Source organism: Mus caroli, unplaced genomic scaffold, assembly GCF_978045245.1.
Source record: "Mus caroli unplaced genomic scaffold, Mus_caroli_1 scaffold_1, whole genome shotgun sequence".
NCBI lineage: Eukaryota > Metazoa > Chordata > Mammalia > Rodentia > Muridae > Mus > Mus caroli.
The window spans coordinates 51,788,724-51,801,245 of NW_028227256.1; the positions used below are offsets into that span (position 1 = coordinate 51,788,724).

General features: G+C 43.3%; 1 protein-coding gene across 3 annotated transcripts in view; it reads right to left on the reverse strand.

The window, feature by feature from the left end:
• Positions 1-12,522, reverse strand: part of Ankrd44 (ankyrin repeat domain 44) — a 301,804-nt gene that overhangs the window by 256,287 nt on the left and 32,995 nt on the right. The window contains exon 1 of one of the 3 annotated variants that reach the window (XM_029478052.2): positions 1,524-2,141. The exons of the other annotated variants lie outside the window; for them this stretch is intronic. The gene's annotated coding sequence lies outside the window, so the exon portion shown is untranslated. Of the gene's footprint in view, positions 1-1,523; positions 2,142-12,522 lie in introns of those variants that run through there. 3 annotated transcript variants of the gene reach the window in all.

Sequence of the window (12,522 nt, forward strand, 5' to 3'; positions counted from 1 at the left end):
ATTGTATGCTAAGCACCTGTTCCTACACTGAGCTACACACCCTCCATACCTGACTATAGGCTTTACACTTGGATGGTGCTTTCTCCCAAGCCTTCACACACACTCACTCTCTCTTTCAAGCCTTCTCTCTCTCTCTCTCTCTCTCTCTCTCTCTCTCTCTCTCTCTCTCTCTCTCTCTCTCTCTCTCCTCACTCTCTCCCCTCACTCCCTCCCCCCTCTCATTCTTGAATGTCCTTGTAAATGGCTGAAAAATATTTTATATATTTTATTTACCCAGTGTTGGTCAGCTGGATTCTTTAAAATGTTTAGCATGAGAAATAAAAATACAACATTATCTTCACTCTTCTAGCTTTCTTGTTGAGGTTTTCTTTAGAATAAGTTCGAAAGAAAGGAATTGCGAGGTCAAGGGGGCTGCATTTGGATGACTTCCTTTATCCAAAGCCAATTTGCTCTCCAACAGAATGAAGCTAATTAACTCAGCTGCCAGAAATGTAAGAGGCTCCCCGCTTTCTGACGTCACCCCAGCTTCCTTTTATCCGTATTTGCATGTACTCAATGACCGTAATTTTGTTCTTTTAACTTCTTTGCAGTGTGGTGGGATTTTTCTCTGTGCATGTTGCTGAGGGTTTTCTCCAGTGAAAGTCTGAGTATTCTTTGCCCAGAATTCTTCCCGAGTCTTAGTCCTGTTGTGATTCAGAGATTTCAAAACAATGCTGGCATAATTTCATTTCTGCAAACTGCTTGAAACTGAATGAACAGTTGGTGCTGACAAGCACTGAGATAGACCCATACACTGGGATAGGCCCAAAGCCCAGCTGTTTCCTCCAACCTCCTAAATTTCAACAACTGAGGCAGGAATTTCAGTCTTAGTGTAGAATTATGAACAAGGATATTTCCAGTGCTGTGTATTTGCATCTCCACACTTGCCTTTGCTTTCACGGTCACTCTACACTTGGGGGACTATTCTGGGATAATTGCCATGGTCAGGCTTGTGCTTTTATCCTGAAATTGCTAGGTAAGTATGAAAATCAGAAGCAAACAACGATATCTTCCTATTTTGTTTTTTTTGTTTGTTTGTTGCTCAAATTTAAAAAAAAAAAAACTCAAAATACAAATTAAAAAAAAAAAAAGAGGAGAAATAAAGCACACATCATAGCCTGCACACACCAGAGCCTGCACACACCATCGCCTGCACTGTTTAGACTCCTCCACTGTGTCTATTTTTATTATATTGCTGTAACCTAAATATTTATTCTCAAACCAGAATCCCTGAGAGTGTTTTTAAAATACAGATTCCTATCCTACTGCCCCAGATCCAACCAAAATCTTTAGTTGCAGCCTACAAATCCACACTTTCAAAAATATTCCCCAAGTTTTCAAATATTTTTTCCTCAACCGTTCCCACTTTAAGCCTTAAGAACCATAAGCTAATATTTATGTTCTTACACGCCGCTAAGTATTTTTGCAGTGTTTGAGAAAGAGCTCCCAAAAGACAATTTACTCTTAACTAACCCTTTACCTACCCCGCAGCAGAGCCGAAGCAAATCTAACTCCTACGTAGCACATGAAGTCCCAAGCCGCCCTGCTGGACTTGGGACTTTTACCACGTGGTTTCAGGATCTACAACCTAATTGTAATTTATCTCCAGGATATTCCCTGAAGGTAAGAAATCAAGAACTCTTTGCTCTAGTATAAATTTTTGGTTGTGCTTTTTTCACTGGGTGTGTGTTTTGTTGTTGTTTGGGGGCATACTGTGTGTTTTGCTTTCTGGGACAGGGTCTATTTGGTCCTGAATGCCCTGGAACTAATGTAGACTAGGTTGGCCTCAAACTCAAGAGATCCACCTGCCTCTGCTCTGAGAACAGAGTGCCACCATGCCCAGTGGCTGGTTTATTTTTTTAAAAAACCAGTCAAAAATAACCAAAATCTCCCAGGGCGAAGGTGGGACATCCATTAATAATTTGTATTTTTCAAGATGTAGTGTGTTGTGGAAGCTACCCATGCTTTAGGGGAAAATAAATGAGAATCACAATCTGGTGGTACTTCCAATGTATCTATCAGTTGCCTTAAGCATTCCTTCCTGTCAGTTATACAGTATTCCTAACTTAGTCTAAGTTGTTAATAAACACAATAGTCAATGTATTCAGTAATGCTGATATGTGCATTATGCAATTATTATATATTACCTACTCATCCCATATATGTCAATAAAATGGTAGTTCAATAATGTCTCCAATAACGTCAACTTCTGTATTCTGAATTATACAAAGAAAAAAACTGAAAACGGGAAGGATACTAATACAGATGTTCTATTAAGTTGATTCTGTACTAACTCTCCAGGTCTGTCCATGTAGATGTTTCATCCCAAAAAGTATTCCAGCAGGGGCCCTAGCCATATGTGGATGAGGCGCTCGGGTTAGCTTACATTCTGCTGCCCTCGGAAAACGAAAACCATGCTGTATGAGGTGGGCTAGGAGCAGGTAGAGACGCTCTGTGAGCCTGCCTGCAACAAGATAGAAGAAAATTGTCCAGAGGCACACTGTCATCTCCAGCACAGAAAGGTCTTATTATTCCTCATCATTCTAGAAATAACATTTATGATCTACCCAGGGCCCTTGAGAGTTGACATTAATATTTCTTAGCTCAGCCACCCCAGTGGGAGTATTCTTTACCCAATTCTGCACTACACAGGAAGCAAATCTTCAGGCCCCATGAACTGAAACAAGCAGAGGTATTCAGTATCTTATTGCAGGGTCTCAGGTCAGACTTGTAGCTGGATCCTGTGACTGGACAGACTCTTCGGTATTTCTTAGGCTGTCCCACAAAAGACTCCTAATATCAGCGGAGCATGGTGGTCCACGTGTCCCCTCGTGGTTATCTTTAGAATGTTTGCAGATATTCTAGCCTAGTCCCTCAATATGGTTAGAAAAGAAACATGTATATTTGGGTTAATATCAAAAACTACATTTCTTTTAAAACTATGTCTAAAGCTGATATTCCATCATTGAAGAAAGGCGGAAAAAATAGAAACGCCAGAGAGGAAGGTGGGGGCAGAAAGGAGGGGGAGTGCTATAGAAGCCTCACTCCCTGGCATGATATATTTGCTGAACTTCTGAACGCACAGAAGATTAATTACTTGTACAAGACCTCTATAAGATTGGGCCTGCCACCCTGTCATGGGAGTTGGGGAGGGGGAAGGGACTCATAAGGCCTCACCTCTCCCTGAGTTCTTATACACAGAGGAGAGCGGATGGGCCAGGAGAGACATTTGCTCCAGTGATGCAGCCACTGGCACTATCCATGCTCCTATGAACTCCCACCCAGGCTCCTTCAAACAGCCCTATGGAAACTCCTTGAGTTGTTAGAAAGAAACAAAGAAGATATGGCAGTAGGAGGAAGACCAGCTGGGAAGAAGAAGATTATCAAGAGTTGGAGGGACGACAAGAGAGGGTAAAGAATGGGGAGGAATATGATTAAAATTCATTATGCACATGTATGTAAGTATCATAATGAAATCACACATTATGTGTCATTAGTCTATGCTAATAAAAATATCCCAGGTAATTAAAACTGATATTCCTAGAGAACATTTATACTAGATATCCAATGAGGTGCATATCTGTCATCTATGTTATTCAAAATGCTCAAGGTGCCATCTGTGAAACACATCCAAAAGCCATCCCTGAGAACCAGTCATCCAGTGTGCTGCCCAAAGGCCCTGGGCCAGAGCTGTCTAAACCAGGGAAACAGCCACTTTAGGGAAGCCAAGCAGGGTCCTAATATTGTGAATATGAGAGAGAGATGAACAGAGCAAGAGTTTCTCTCTCCTTGGCAGGTATTCCACTACTGAGGTCCAAAAACACAGCCCTGACTTTCTATAAAATCCAAAAAGGGTGGTCTTCAGAAATGGAAGCAATTAAGACAGTGCAGACAAAAATCCAAGGCAAGAAATGGAAGGGAATTTGTGTCCTATCTCCCTGCAGACGTCTAAACCACGGACCATCCTCTGGGACCGAGATCCCCGAGGAGGATCGGCCGCCTGAGGTGCTCGCCTCAGCATGTCACAAGGCCCTCATTTGAGAAACATAGATACAAAAATCATAGACAAAACATGGCTGTCTAGGCCTAAGTCACATGATACGAATCTTGTGCTCAATTATGTTTTGCCTCAACAATTCTGAGGTAGAGAAAGATACCAAACTCAATTAACAACCACGCAAGCTCTTGCTTAAATGTAAACTAGGAATTCTGCTTACCTAGCAAGAAGAAAGCAGACCAAACAATGCCTTTTAACTGACAGTTTGGAACTGAGAATCTGAAAATTACAAGTTATGAGTCCAAAGGAAAACTACAGGCCTGCCTTGGATAGCGCTGTGATGTTCCTTTTTGCCACTCTGCTACTGACTGACACTTCACTGCCGCCACTCTCTTGATGGTGTGAAAGGAAGTGGCCTATGGTCCCCAGCCAGAGTGTCCCATGAACAACTACATATTGTCCAAAACAAGTGAACCAGGAGGGGAGACCTGGAATGCTGGCTCAGTTGACCATGCCCCTGCCTGTCGTCACATAATGCAAACAGCAAGACCTTGCTCTTGCTTAAGGACTTTGCACAAGATAAAGCAATAGTGTATCCCTCTGCCTATGTACACTGCTTAAGAGTAAGGACTCTTGACCTACCTGGTTGAAAACTACAAAACTATTCAGAAAGGAGTCTTAAAATATTTTTAATTGATACATTCTTTGGGGGACCATATTTAATATGTGATGTCATTTTCAAGTAGAACTCTATGCAATAGACAGCACTTTCTTGGAATTCTCTAGATGAGCAGAAAAACTGAATTCAACAGGGAAAGTGAGAAACAGCAGCAAAATAGCACATGGAAGATAGCACATAGAAGATCAGGCTGCTCTACATCTAGAATTCTGAACCCCAAGACAGGGAGGACTAAAATCCTAGCTGTCAGGTGTCTCCCTAGAAGACTCCAGTTATCCAATCTGTACCTTTAAAGGCCTTTCAATCTAAAGGTTCTAATATGTGATTCCTGTTCACTAACAGCTTCACAGGAGACACATATGAGCTCACCCCAGTCAAATATCAGATATCCAAGCATACCCTCCCTACCTGAAAACAACAAAACCAAGACACACTATACTGTAGCAAAGCCTCCAGGGCACACTGTAACACTGCCTCCAGGGCACACTGTAGCAAAGCCTCCAGGGCACACTGTAGCACTGCCTCCAGGGCATACTGTAGCACTGTCTCCAGGGCACACTGTAGCAAAGCCTCCAAGGCACACTGTAACACTGCCTCCAAAGTACACTGTACTGTAGCACTGCCTCCAGGGCACACTGTAACACTTCCTTCAGGGCACCCTGTAGCACTGCCTCCAGGGCATACTGTACCAGAAAGAAACCAAACAAGACAGGATGAACAGGAAACAGAATGCTGTGCTCAAACATCTTCAGGAGCCACTGTTTAAGGCATCATGTACAGCCAATACTCTAACCCCAGCTGAAACAGCTTTAAAGCAAAGGCCTTGCTGTTTTAGAAATGACACAGGAGAAGAAGTGACCCAAGGCTGTAGCCTATAAACAAGCCAAGCTGCTGAGAGTGTGGGCCAATTACTTCCTGTGAACTTTGAGCTAGCCACATGACCCTAGTCCTAAATGTCACGGTACCATCAATTAATAACAAACTGACCTCTCAGGGGCTTCAGCCACCTCACGGGATCAAAGCTTAAAGACAAAGTCAACAAAGAAAGAAGAAAAACTATCTTCAGGCCTCAGATACCTCCAAGGTTCAGGAAAAGGAAGAGTTGGTGTACATTCCAAAGCTGTGAAAGTAGCTGATGATCATGAAAATGAAGCAGTACCTGGACATGACAGCCCAATTCTAAGACCATTCTACGTACACAGGCTTGGGTTTAAAACACAGGTCCTCAACCTGAGCCCATCCTAGGACCTGCATGGTGGCAGCTATCACTTTCCAGAATTCCCCAGGGCAGGAGACCAAGTACATTTTATGTCATTTTACCCAGGAAATCATCCAGCCAAACACAGATACCAATGAAGACTTCCCTGGCAGAACTGGATATTTCTGACTTCAATATAATTTGACAAAAGTCTTTGAGGGGTTTTTGCTTTGGGGTTTTATTTTGAGAACAGATATCACAGCTCTACCTCTGCTTCAAGTGCTTGGATTACAGGCATATACACCACCAAGTCCAGAGCCAGTTGTTGTTAAGAGATATTCTTTAAAAAACATTAAAAGTGTACAAAGTAAAAAAAAATAATAATAATAACAAAACTAAAAGAATTGGGGAGGGAAGAATCACAACTTCTTTTGGCTCTACTTATTTTTCTTCACACCTTAGAATTCTTCATTACTTTAACATAATTCCTTTATGTTATAGGAAAATGTACATAACAAACTCTATGGGCTAATTATAATTAGCCATAAGTGCCAGTCAGGGGCATGAAGTCCCTGCACTCTCTTAGGCAGTCACCACAATTCTCCGCCTCTAGAACCTGTTCACCTGAAATGTTTTCCAAACAACAGATCCTATGCCTCTCCCCTAGACCCTGGTCGTCACTCTTATACCTCCCACTTCCATGAACTGACCACCCTAGATACCTCAGTACATGTCATCTAGTTAGTTCATGTCCACTGAACATAATGTTCCCTGAAACATTTTGTCAAGCTTCATCCAGGTTCTTCATTGCTTTTGTCTTATTCTTTGACAGTTTCATACATGTAAATACTGAATTTGGTTGTTTTCACCCCACATTGTTACTTCTTCTCACTCTTTTCACATGCTCACTAAACCCTTCTTTCCAGCAATCCCCCCTTTCACTTTCATGTCTTTTCTGTTTGCTTTGTTGTGACCCACTGTCTTAGTTAGGGTTTTGCTGCTCTGAACAGACACCATGACCTAGGCAACTCTTATAACAACACTTAATTGGGGCTGGCTTACAGTTTCAGAGGTTCAGTCCAGTATCATTAAGGCAGGAGTGTGGCACCATTCAAGCAGGCATGGTGCAGGAGGAGTTGAAAATTCTATGTCTTCATCTAAAGACAGCTAGAAGACTGGCTTCCAGGCAGCTAGGAGGAGGGTCTTAAAGCCCACACCCACAGCAACACACTTTCTCCAACAAGGCCACACCTGCCGGGTGTGGTGGTGCACGCCTTAATCCCAGCACTAGAGAGGCAGAGGCAGGCGGATTCCTGAGTTCGAGGCCAGCCTGGTCTACAGAGTGAGTTCCAGGACAGCCAGGGCTACACAGAGAAACCCTGTCTCGAAAAACCCAAAACCAACCAAACAAACAAAAACAACAAGGCCACACCTACTCCATCAAGGCCATGCCTCCTAATAGTGCCTTTCCCTGGGCCAAGCATATTCAAGCCACCACACCCACTGAGTCTAAGATAGCTTCCATGAGCAACGGCCATGGGATATTGACAGGAACATAGGGAATTTTTTGGTGGCTACACTGCTAAAGAAAATGACTGCTCACTCAGTAATCTTATTGCTAATTGCTCCTAAAGGAGGGGGTGGGGCCTTCAAAGTGCCCATTCCATCCCTGATAGAATGTTGACAGGGCCCATCTTATGCAGGTCTTATGCAGGTACCCACAGTTGCTGTGAACTCATGAGTACAATGGCCATGTCACACAACCATGCAGGTCCCAGGATGGGCTCAGGTTGAGGACCGTGTTTTAAACCCAAGCCTGTGTACGTAGAATGGTCTTAGAATTGGGCTGGCATATCCAGGTACTGCTTCATGTTCATGATCATCAGCTACTTTCACAGCTTTGGAATGTACACCAACTCTTCCTTTCTTGACTTGACTGTGGGTGGTTGGGATTGATTGATTGATTGATTGATTGGTTTCCAGCACAGAATATTGAACCCAAGACCCTGGCTAGAACAAGTACTTCCCCACTGACCTACAGCTTAATCCCTCATTCAAAGGCTAAGTAATAATACCCTGTGTGTACAGTTAAAATACATTTTATTGACCCCCTGATCTGTCACTAGAATGTGAGTTGCTTCCAGTTTGGGGACATTGTAAATAATCTGTTATGATCATCTGTTGGTGCACCACCTATAAATGGGATTGCTGGCTGGAAACAATTCTGCTTAATTGTTTTAAGGAAGATCCATACTATTGTCCCATTGTACAGTCCACAGCATTTTAAATTCCTCCCAGCAATTCTCAAGGTTTCCCACTTCTCCAAGTTCTCCTCAGCATCATTTCCTGTTTATCTAGGCTTTTCTTCAGTTAATTGGTTGGACAGCCATCGTAATGGATATGAGGCATATCTCATTCTGTAGCTTTGATTGGCATTAAGGTCCTTAATGATTAGTGATTGCTCCATGCTCTTTTAAATGGTGTTTTAAAACATATCATTTTGTTTCCTCAGCCCTCTTAGTGGGCTAGGAATGTAGCTGTTGCTTTAAGATTTCCCCTCGATGCTCCAGATCTCTGAGGAGCAACTTCCAACACACTAGTACAGAGAAATCAGTTTCCATGATTGAGGTTTCAACCTCCTTTCAAAACCTGAAGACAGTCCCAAAAGTTTCCTTCTAGGCTCTTAAACTGGGCAAAGCAGCCTTGAATCCCACACTCTGATAGAGCCAATAATGTCCATTGTTGAAGAAGTATAGACCTGGGACTCTAGCATCACAGGCTCCATTATAAGCTTGGATGGAGCTTCTCCAACTCTTCCTTACTTCTCCCTCTCATCCTCCCTTCCCACTCCTCCCCATATCCTCTTCTTCATCACCCCCCACATCCCCCTCTTCCTCACCCCTCCCCATGCTCTACCATTCCCCCTTCCAGGGCTAGCAGAGAACACAACAGGCCAGAAGAGGCAGCCCTCTCCTTAAAGCCAATCTACAAAGCAAAACAAACACAGGCAGTGAAGGAATCTGGGAGGCTAAGATCCAGTTCTGAAGCAGTGGTCCTTCAATTGCGAGGGTCTCAGTTCCACTTGCCTGGCTTTACCAAGGTTGTCTGACCACTGCATATCAACTAATTCCCATCTGTGTATAAGCTGATCTAACCCCACTGAGAGGACTTGAGAAAGTTTACACATTACCTCCAAATCTTTTTCAAATCTGTTTGTTTGTTTGTTTTAAACTGTCTTGCAATTCATGGTCTTTAATTCAACAGGCAAGATGCTCTGCAGATCACTGTGGGCCCAATGGACCAGGTCCCTGACACTGAGACTCCCCACCCACCAAGTGAGGCTGCCTTCCTTGGGCTCTCTCTAAAACTCCTGAAGTGTCTCCAATGCAGATAACCAACCACCCTTGATCCATAAGCAGAGAGTAACTTATTAAAACGAGTGTCTCCTAATAAAGAAAACAGGTCACTCTATGTGGTCTGAGCAAAATCCTGCATTTCAATGGGCTCCCCCTCAGACAATTATGACAGATGACAGAGACCTGAACCAAACAATCCTGCAAAGGGAAATTTACCAAACACTTTCTTGCCAACTCAAAATAAAAATACCAGAAGAGAAACAATCTCTTCTAAAGAAAACTTTCACCTGCCCCCTCAGTGCCATTGATGAAGCTTTGATGACTGTGGGCTCTCTATATCTTTTGTTGTAGCTATTTACTACTGATCTCCTATTTAATGTGGAATTGCAACGGGGACCCCAGAGAATATAAGACATTTTGTGGCTAACCAGAACAAAACAAAGATGTTTTGAGCCACAATATATACTATGAAGCCAACAGGAGACAGGGTAGCCTGCTGGATTATTCTGAGATACCCACAAAAAAACTACAAGACCAAGTCTTCCCCTAAGAGAAGACTAGAACCCAAAAAGACTCAAATATCAACATCATATTTTCCATGTGTGATGGGATATGAAAAAACTGGGAAAACAGATATGTAAAATGCACACACATAACTAGAACTCTCAACTTAAATTCTATCAAATATGATACGTGCTAGGCTTTACAATGAGAATCCGAGTATCAGGGACAGATCACCCTGTCATCTAAAACAAAATATTCAAGCACTTTTATACAAACAAACCTTCTTGGTCATGTAATAGTTCCCTCTGACAGAGCAGTCTGGGCAGAGAGCAATAAACAAAATCCAGACAGGAAGTAGCCAGAGAGAATAAAGGCAGAGCGTTCTGGCCCTATCTCCTTGTAGAAAAACAAGAAATATTGCTCTATTTTAACAGAATCATTACAGAGCTCAGAGCCATACTATAAAGTGTATTAATATGGTCAGTGATGGGGGTAGGGTCTACAAGTGAGTTTTTAATGTTTTGGCCCCATTCCTAGAATCAGCGCCATAAAATCAGCTCTAACTACTGACCACTGGCAAATGCCAGAATCAAATTCCCATCCAGAATGAAATATTTTTACTTCATCCCTGGAGGTCAGCCTTTGCAAAGCCTTTTCTAGTTTTGACACATGTGGGTTTGTGCACATGGAAATTCTCTATTCAAACTTCTACTTGCTAAAATAAATCCAACCTTCCCACAAAAGAATGCTTAAAGAAAGCACCGTGCTTTTAACTTAAGGATGACACTACATTCCACAGTTACTTTCCTAACATAGATGTCTGAGCACTAACGTTCAGCAGAAAGAGAGCGCTGCGTGACATGCTGGGGCAATCACTGAATAATCATCATGCCTCCCAAGAGACATGTGTCAATTTCAAGCATGTCTGAAAACCACAGCCGTAAGGGGCAAGCGTCAGCATTCCTCCCCAGCAGAGGCCCTGGGTGTCTCCTAAACATACATTCTCCATTCCCTCCACACTAATAAACACTCAGGCAGGCACAGGCCTATCTAAGTGAAGATTTATTTCTCAACCACCCTTGCAGATAAGTCAGCATGTGACTGGTTCTGACCAATGGGCCCTTGACCACAAAATGCTCTTAAAAGGAAGAGAGGATGCCCTCTTCCTGCTATCTTTGCTCAAGATTTTAGAGCAGAAATTCGAGCAACCATCTTTGCAAAAAAAAAAAAAAAAAAAAGTGGAAGCTACACTAAAACACACATTTACACACACACACACACACAAACACATGCACGCACACACAGGCTTGCCCCCACCATGCGCAGAAGGGAGAAGCTCTGTGGAATCATTCTTCCAGCCTTGGCTCGTTTATGCTCAGACCACTACATATCAAAGTTAAATAAGCCTTCTGCCTTGTTAGTGCCCAACAACTGCATAGCCTAACGTACATCTCTCGAGACACTCTGAATCCAGCCATTATTTTTTGTTTGACTAGCCATTTTGGGGGGAAGAGACTCAGATAAGGTCTTATATAACCCAGACTGACCTGAACTCACTTCATAGCTAAGGACAATCCTGAGTGCTTGATCCTCCATACTCTACCTGGCACATGTCAAATTATGTGAGCTCACCACTGTGCCCCACTAGCAGCCATTTCCTAGGACGCACTGTAAACTTCCTGATATGAGCAGCCATGGGGATTTGGTGTCAGTTTGCTATTATGAGCCATGTTTCTGAGATTCTAGTTGCAGTTTTTACATATATACCAAATCACATGTAGAGCAATCCTTCAGGCAGGGCACCTTCCCAGAAGGAGAAAGCAGTCTCTCATCTCCTATGTCAGTCACCCAGCCGGGTCTCCTCTCAGCATGCACACATCACACCTCTGTGCAGTCATTAAGGCAACACAAGTCCAGGCACCAGAGTCTTCCCCATCGTTTGTAAAGTTAGACCCTTACCTCAGTGTGGTGGTACTTGCCGAAACTCCAGCACTCAGAGGACTCAAGCCAGGGAATTAGCTCTAGGCCAGCCTGGGCTACCCACCAAGACCTTGATTCAAATAAACCAAAACAGAATAGAAACAAATGGGAGAATCATCCTAACCTCTTCCCAAGAGCTGAGTCTAATGAGATGCCATTCTTCTAGCTCAAGAAGAATCAAAAGCCAGGACTCTGTACACTTGGGCCATACACCTAGGTCAAAGTTATCAGGTCAGGTTGTATAGGCTCCTCAGTGCCTTCACTATTTGGGATGAGGATTTAGCTCAGGGTAAAGTGCTGCCTCGTACACAGGAGGCCTTGGATCTCCAGCATCAAATAAACAGGGCTTGAGGGCATGGGCCCAGAATAGAGGCAGGAGGATCCGAAATTCAGAGTCAGCCTTAGCTACACAGTAAGTTCTAGGCCAGCTTAGAACACATGGGTCCTTGTCTCAAGGAAAAAGAAAAAAGAAAATCACAATTTGCTTTAAAAGCCACCAAAGCCATTCTGCAGTAGCCATCATCACCACTTACAGAATAAAAGGACAGCTGGCTCCCCGACAAAAATGACAAGAGTCAGCAGCCAAAATATCTTAGGCACACTGAGAAGGCCCAGTGAGCCACCCACGGAATTCAGCACACACCAGCCCAAATCCAAACAAGAGCAAACCGCCTCGTTAACACGCTCCACGAGTCAGGCGGTTTCCTCCTATCACACCCACAGAAACGCAAGCAAGCGTCATTAGTGAAAGCGTTTTAAAACTGAAAGC